Genomic DNA, 6,006 nt, shown 5'->3' on the forward strand with positions numbered 1-6,006 from the left:
CTTGACCTGCCCTGACCAGGAATCGGACCGGCAGCCCTTCAGTGCCTGGGACAATGCCCAGCCGACTGAGTCGCATGGGCCAGAGCTTTCCTGGCCTTTTAAACCAGGGAGATATCTGTCTGGTCCCTCATTTTCTCTTGCAACAAAAATCTGAAGCATTGCTTTAATAGAAAAACTCCAGCCTGTGTCTAAATGAATATCCTTGCGTTCAAGGTGACATATCCTTGTATTATATCCATGGGTATGCCATATCCATTGTATCCTGTATGTCCAAAGTGACTTAAATCCATGGGTTTACCGTATTTATCATATCCCGTGTGTCCAAAGTGACATATCCTTATATTGTTGCCTCATGCTAGTCTCTGTGTCTGGGAAGTTTTAGCCACAGTTCCACAAAATCTATCATGGAAAGCAGGTTAAGAATAGTTTTTTTGAGGGAAAAAAGTCACTGTGATTATTGTCACCCCACATGCTTCCTCCAGCCTTACTTCGCATCTAATATTTGGGAACTCTACAACCCCAGACAGACACTCACAGAATGGGGCTGTTACTTTCTCCCTTCTCCCTGCTCATTTTACTCCAATGCATATTTCCTGAAGTTGTATGTAAATTACACATTGTTTGTAAATGAGTTATATTTTGAATGCCAAGTAACAATGCTATGTAGAGGAATGCTCTGGCAAAAAACACACCAAAACATTGTAATATGAATAACCATTTAGCTGCTCCGTAATTCCAGTTTGAATTTGCTTTAGGCAGGTTGGACTTGAACTCTGGACTTTCCATTTCCTAAATGATGACTTTATTTGTACACATCTGCTTTCCATAACTGCTCTTTAGTGTAGGTCGTTTTGTTTTGTTCCTTTGTTTTTAGGAAACACCGGAGATGCAGGAATGATTATAGTACAGCAGTCTCATTAAAAGGTATATTTTGCCTATTTAGGTTGGACACTTCTTTATAGTCTAGAAGCATTTTTTAGGTTCCGCCCATCCCTTCTTCCCTGAATGAAGGAGCCATCTGGATTCCATCCCCAAGAAAAGGTCCTGATTCCCCACCGATTCTGGACAGTGGGGGTGTTGGCCCTGGTACTGTTTGAGGACACTCCAGCAATGGCGCCTGCCCGCCTAAGTCTGGTTTCTCAAGCCCCCTTTACAAGCAGCGGAGTAATAAGCTCAATATGCAGAACAGTCAAAAGTATTTGATTGGGAGGGAAGGGTATGGACCAGCATGAGTGAGGGATGGAGCCCCACCTACTCAGCCCAGATGTACTTACTTTTGAGATCTTGAGGCAGTTTGAAAACACTGATATAAGTTACAACTGAATATTTTTTTCTTATGAGAAGCTTTTTTGTTGAGGTGGGGTTGTAAATTCTGCAGATTGGGGGGTAAACATATAGCAATAATTTAGAATTAAGTGGAAGGCCAGTCTGAACAAAGGAGTCGCCCAATTTATTAAAGATTCATAGTATCCTTTCTAAGCAAATAATTTGGTCAACAAAATACTGAGCAGAACATTCCTCTGTAAATACATAAGACTGTTTTGTTGGCATCCCTTTGTTAGATATCTGATGAAGTCCCTTTGGGGATCCTATTTGCATTAGCCCAGGTTTAGCTTGTTTCTGTGTGGATAAAGTCACCTGAGCCTTGTCCCAATTTCCATTCAGATTGAATTGGGTCACCCAAACTGGTCTTCGATGTCCAAGACTAGATAAAGGCTAAATGTTTACTAGAATGCAGACCCCATTGGGGTTCTAGGTCACTAAGAAAACTTACAGGGGAAATCTTACTGTTGTAAGGAGTCAAGCATGTTATAATACAGGTGCCAGCAGCCTCCTACCTACCTCAACGTCATGATCTCAGTTAGGCTTTGGTCCCTCTAGTCCTTTCCAAACCAAGCATGGAGAGCTCTGTGTTCCATCCCTCATTCTATTATTTTTGGATGTCTCATGAGTAAAATTTTCTAAACTCCCATTTTTCTTGAAAACGTAAAAATCACAAAGTGGAACAGTGGCAGCACCTGACACAGGGCCTGAGGTCACCTACTGGGTGAGGCTGGGCTGAGGCCTGGGAATGCTGCTGAGGGTCTAGGTGAGGCAAGGGAGGGGCCCGAGGGGCAGGAGATCTTGGGCAGACAGAATGTCAACCTGACAGAGAGAGCTGAAGGAATGGCATGTTTGAAGAGCAAGGGGGAGACCTTAAGTATGTTCTGATTCTAGACCTGGCTGTGTACATTTAGACAAGCACACAGGACTTGGGCTCCTCAGGGACACTTTTCCTAATGTTTAGCTTCCTTTTTTATTCTGGACTTTGCCCCTATTGTGAAATGTACCTATACTCTAAAGATGATGCTATAAAATGATATGAACCCAGAATCAAATTTGCTTTCAATCTCTCCCTCTAAGTGTAGGAGCCTCAGGACCCAGAGAGACCACAGAAGCCCCAGCCCATCTCTCTGTGGGCTCCCCTGAATTGGCCAAGCAGGCCAACCTGCACGGCTGGAGGCCTCACATCTGGGGCTTTTTGGGGCATCTAAACTTGGGTCCACTTGGTGCTGTAGTTTAGGGGCTCCTGAGAAGCAAGGTAGGGAAGAAAGAAATGGAGGGGCTCCTGTGGCCATGACAGAGGGCAGACCAGGACAATTGCTGCTACCAGAGAAAACACTTTCTGCTGTCTGCTGGTCTAACGGAGCCACGAGAGCCTCGGTGTCGTGCTGTTCTTGCTGCCCAGGCTAAACTCTGCCCTGAGTTCTACTGGCCAGTCACCCGATACAATAATTCCACTTGTTTTCAAGGCACTGCTCTTTCTAAGAGTTCAGACCTCCTTTTTTTATCTCTTTTTATCCCGAGCATATGCATGCACATCAGGGATCGTTTACTTCTGTAACCCAAGGAGAATCCAATGAACAGAGATTGAATTCAGTCAGGCCAGGGCAAGGTCTGGAGCCTGGGCCTCTGAAGGCTCCCAGTATGTCTCCCAGGTGGGGGACAGTTGGAGACTGGGTGGAAAACACATGCGTCTTTCCTTTCTGTAAGATGGGAGCAACTTCAGACACAGGATGTGGTAAGGATGCTGATGAGGTCATGTGTGTAAAACGCCAACAGAGATTTGTGGTTTTCCTGAATGTACTGATCAGGTCAAATATAAATAGCTGGATCATTTATTTCCCTGAATGGATGACTGACTTCAAAGTTGTAGAGCCATCCTGTGGGCGTGGTGAGCTGTTCCTTGGAGCTTGATGGGCCTCCACTCTTCCATAGTCCTCAAAACTCCGCTTTGTAACTTGTTGACTAAGGCTCTTTGGGACCCTGTTAATCAATCCCTGGGCCATCTTCATACCCTGGTTCTTTTCCTCACCATGTTTTGCCTGAATTTTCACTGCACCAGTCTAAATACCACCACTCTGTAGAGTACATGCTTCTCGCACTGATTTTGTGTCCTCTGCTGGGATGCTACAGAAAAAATTTACTTGTCGAGTTCAATTTCCCAATCAAAGCTGCTGCATATCTTCTTGTCTTAGGGTAATTCCGGTGTCCAGTGCAATAAGTAAAAATAGAACCATCTTCCTTCTTCCCTAGGAGCTGAGAATGAGGCATTAGGATATTTTCTTTCTCTTTTTTTAAATGATTTTTGAGAGAGAGAGAGAGAAACATCAATTTGTTGTTTCACTTACTTATGCATTCGTTGGTTGGTCCCCTGACCAGGTATCAAACCTACAACCTTGTCATATGGGGATGGTGCACAGACCAACTGAGCTACCCAGCCAGGGCTTTTTTTTTTTTTTTAACAGCCCAGCTTTGCCACTGGGCATTGCTGCCTTTGCCCTATGAAATGAGGGAATTGATACCTAAAGTCCTTTCTATTTCTGTCATTTTAGCCTAGTTAACTTGCCTGCAAACATTATGAGAGACTCAAAATGGTGAACAGTTTTTAAATCTTCACCCAAGGATATTTTTTCATTGCATTTTCAGAGAGAGTGGAAGGGAGGGAGAGAGAGAGAGAGAGAGAAACATCAATATGAGAGACACATCGATTGGTTGCCTCCTGCACATGCCCAGACCAGGCCCAGGGATCGAGCCTGCAACCGAGACACATGCCCTTGGTGGGAATTGAACCCGGAACCCTTCAGCCCGCAGGCTGACACTCTAACCACTGAACCAAACTGGCCAGGGCACAAATAGTTATTTCTGTCAGAGATTTTAATCATATTTACTCTGGATCCTGCTTTGTAGTGTGAAATTTTAAAAAAATCTAAATGAATTTCAATTTGTACATTGCAAAAGTTGCTGATAATAAAATTCCTAGAGATTAAAATTATTTTTTTACATAAGACTATGAGGACTCAACCTTTTCTACTAACACACTTTCAAAAACACATACTTCTTAAAGAACCCAACAGCCCCGCTTGATGTTGTGTCTACCATGATGCCTTAAGTTCTACCTCACCAACTGGCCTACCCCTAGGGTAGGGCTTTTCAACGTTGGAACTGTTGGCATTTAGGGCCGGGTAATTCTTTGTGGTGGGGGCTATTTTGTGCATGGTAGGATGCTTAGCAATATCCCTGTTCTCTACCCACTAGACGCCAATAATAACTCCAGTTGTGACTGTCAAGAATGTCTCCAGATGTTCCCAAGTGCCACGAGGGCAAAATCAGCCTCATTGAGAACCACCGCTTTAGAGATTTAGTAATTCTAGACACCAATGCCTTTGTTTGCAGCTTTTCTGACAGCTTTATTTATAGAGCAAGCAGAAACCTTGCTACAGAGGTGAAGGAAATGTGGGAGATCTGCTGGTTTCATCCTGGAAAGCACAGGTATTCTGGATCTAAAGCCCTGTGGTGCCCTCAGGTTTGACCTGGTCCTTCAGGGTCTTCTGGTACTACCTGCTTAGGTCCTGTCTAGAAGGAGGCGACGACAAGCCTGCTTTTCTCTGAGATAATCTCTCTCATAGCAGCATAGGGCATATTTAGCCATAACCAGGAAGAGCTGTTGGCATTCACTCATCCCTCTTTCAGGAGAATGTGCATTATCACTGTAGTGAGTTATTCAAGAAAATTCTAAGACGCTAAGTTAATGTATTCACATTTGATGCCATTATTAGGAAATCTCTACTCTCTAAGCAATACTCTCTTTACATTCACTGCTTGTGCTAAATCGGTGTTAAAATTAAGAGGCAGTCAGCACTATGCATGACATTCCTTAGTAACCACTGGAAAATTGATTCTTTACAAATACATAAGAAAATGTCTTTTTCTCCCATTTAGTTCAAAATACAGATGTTTCTTCCCTGTGTATCTGTTAAAATGAAACAATTTATCTGCTTATTAAAACTTAAAATCAGCAAACTTGAAAACATACTATAAACTAGTCTTACTTTCAGCACCACAGGAGGGTTATGGCTTTTAACCAAGCCTCTAAATGGGAAAGAACTGTTAGCAATTTCATTGGTTTTAGTCTGCATGTTGTTCTGAAGAAAACTAGTAATCTCTGAATTAAACATTTAATTTGGGATAAATGCCACTGGTCCTGATACTCTTCACTTGTGAAAGCTTAATTTCTGTGGCTACTCACCCAAATCCTCTTGACTGATTTCTCTAATGTAATTTCAGGAAAATGGAATGTCAGGGAGACACTATATGGTAGGTAGCTATTTAGAGAACTTTAAATCTGAAGACCTGTTATTTAGGCACATATCTCATTGCAGAATAGTGATTCAAATGGTTTAAATATATACCATATCTTACAAAATAAATGTGAAAAAGGAAAAAAGATTGGGATCAACTTACAATTCATTAATGGTATGTACTAGCCCGGCCAGGCGTGACTCAGTGGTTGAGCATTGACCTATGATCCAAGGGATCGGGGTCGATTCCCGGTCAGGGCACATGCTGGTTGGGGGCTCGATCCCCAGTCAGGGGAATGCAGGAGGCGGCTGATCAATGACTCATCATTGATGTTTCTCTCTCTCTCCCTCTCCTTTCCTCTTTCTGAAATCAATAAAGATATAT

The sequence above is a fragment of the Miniopterus natalensis genome, chromosome 18 (assembly GCF_054644295.1).
Source record: "Miniopterus natalensis isolate mMinNat1 chromosome 18, mMinNat1.hap1, whole genome shotgun sequence".
In the NCBI taxonomy this organism is placed as follows: Eukaryota; Metazoa; Chordata; class Mammalia; order Chiroptera; family Miniopteridae; genus Miniopterus; species Miniopterus natalensis.